The 2,469-nt window shown below is 45.2% G+C and overlaps 1 pseudogene; it reads left to right on the top strand.

The window, feature by feature from the left end:
• Positions 373-2,162, top strand: Gm6170 (predicted gene 6170; annotated as a pseudogene).

Below are 2,469 nucleotides of genomic sequence, written 5' to 3'. Positions count from 1 at the left end.
ACATTATGGCAGAAGAGCAAGTGCTACCATTTCCTCTCCAACTAGGAGTTAGGAAACTGTGAGAACTGAGGTGTGAGACTAAGGGTGAACAATCCCAGGGAGAGCAATCCGAGGGTGAGGAAGAGCAATCCCAGGGCAGGCTAGGTGAGAAACACCAGTCTGCTGTAATCTTGCTTGATCTGTGTCATTAACTATTTTATAAATTTTTTAAAATTATTTCTTAAAAAACCATGAGTGAAAAGTGCATCTTGGACAGTGAGGCTGTGGCTCAGTCATTATAGTATTCACCTAGCAGAAAGCCCTGGGCTCCATCCCTCACACCATATACCCTAGGTATGATGGAACATGCCTGCAATTCCAGCACTGAAGAAATGGAGGCTTTTTCGCAATGGGTTTGCCGTCCTAACGCAGGTGTTGTGAAAGCCACTGCTAATTCAAAGCAAAAATGGGAAAGGAAAAGACTCACATCAACATTGTCATAATCGGACACGTAGATTCCTGCAAGTCCACCACAACCGGCCACCTGATCTACAAATGTGGTGGAATCAACAAGCGAACCATCAAAAAGTTTGAGAAGGAGGCTGCTGAGATGGAAAAGGGCTCCTTTAAGTACGCCTGGGTCTTAGACAAACTGAAAGCTGAGCGTGAGCATGGTATCACTATTGACATCTCCCTGTGGAAATTCGAGACCAGCAAATACTATGTGACCATCATTGATGCCCAGGACATAGAGACTTCGTCAAAAACATGATTACAGGCACATCCCAGGCTGACTGTGCTGTCCTGATTGTTGCTGCTGGTGTTGGTGAATTTGAAGCTGGTATCTCCAAGAACGGGCAGACCCATGAGCATGCTCTTCTGGCTTACACCCTGGGTGTGAAACAGCTGATTGTTGGTGTCAACAAAATGGATTCCACCGAGCCACCATACAGTCAGAAGAGATACGAGGAAATCATTAAGGAAGTCAGCACCTACATTAAGAAAATTGGCTACAACCCTGACACAGTAGCATTTGTGCCGATTTTAGGTTGGAATGGTGACAACATGCTGGAGCCAAGTGCTAATATGCCTTGGTTCAAGGGATGGAAAGTCACCTGCAAAGATGGCAGTGCCAGTGGCACCACGGTGCTGGAAGCTTTGGATTGTATCCTACCACCAACTTGTCCAACTTGTCCAACTCTGCGACTGCCCCTTTAGGATGTCTATAAAATTGGAGGCATTGGCACTGTCCCTGTGGGCCGAGTGGAGACTGGTGTTCTCAAACCTGGGATGGTGGTTACCTTTGCTCCAGTCAATGTAACAACTGAAGTCAAGTCTGTTGAAATGCACCATGAAGCTTTGAGTGAAGCTCTTCCTGGGGACAATGTGGGCTTCAATGTAAAGAATGTGTCGGTCAAAGATGTTAGATAAGGCAATGTTGCTTGTGACAGCAAAAACAACCCACCAATGGAAGCAGCTGGCTTCACTGCTCAGGTGATTATCCTGAACCATCCAGGCCAAATCAGTGCTGGCTATGCTCCTGTTCTGGATTGTCACACAGCCCACATAGCATGCAAGTTTGCTGAGCTTAAAGAAAAGATCGGTCGTCGTTCTGGTAAGAAGCTGGAAGATGGCCCCAAATTCCTGAAGTCTGGTGATGCTGCCATTGTTGATATGGTCCCTGGCAAGCCCATGTGTGTTGAGAGCTTCTCTGGCTATCCTCCACTTGGTCGTTTTGCTGTTCGTGACATGAGGCAGAGAGTTGCTGTGGGTGTCATCAAAGCTGTGGACAAGAAGGCTGCTGGAGCTGGCAAAGTCACCAAGTCTGCCCAGAAAGCTCAGAAGGCTAAATGAATATTACCCCTAACACCTGCCACCCCAGTCTTAATCAGTGGTGGAAGAACGGTCTCAGAACTGTTTGTCTCAATTGGCCATTTACATTTAATAGTAAAAGACTGGTTAATGATAACAATGCATTGTAAAACCTTCAGAAGGAAAGAATGTTTTGCGGACCATTTGTGTGTGTGTGTGTGTGTGTGTGTGTGTGTGTGTGTGTGTGTGTGTGTGTGTGTGTGTGTGGCAGTTTTAAGTTATTAGTTTTCAAAATCAGTACTTTTTAATGGAAAAAACTTGACCAAAAATCTGTCACAGAATTTTGAGACCATTAAAACAAGTTTAATGAGGGGAAAAAAAAAGGAGATGGGAAGATGAGAAGTTCAAAGTCATTCTTGAGGCCATCCAGAGACAACATTGAGAGAGAGAGGGAGAGAGAGACAGAGACAGAGAGAAAGAGAGACATAGAGAGATAGAGAGATAGAGACAGACAGATACAAAAAGAGAGAGACAGAGACGGCATTGCATCTTGGAAGCACACCGAGTAAGAATAAAAGTAACTGGAAGGAAGGGTTCCCAGAGCAGAGAGTTAGTTGTATTAGTCAAATAGGGATCTGTGGGCATGGTGTATTTACGGAAAGCCCCACTATTTACAGC

The sequence above is a fragment of the Mus musculus genome, chromosome 1, assembly GCF_000001635.26.
Source record: "Mus musculus strain C57BL/6J chromosome 1, GRCm38.p6 C57BL/6J".
Classification (NCBI taxonomy): Eukaryota; Metazoa; Chordata; class Mammalia; order Rodentia; family Muridae; genus Mus; species Mus musculus.
Note: the sequence above shows the minus strand (reverse complement) of the source record. Positions and strands in the feature narration are given on the sequence as shown.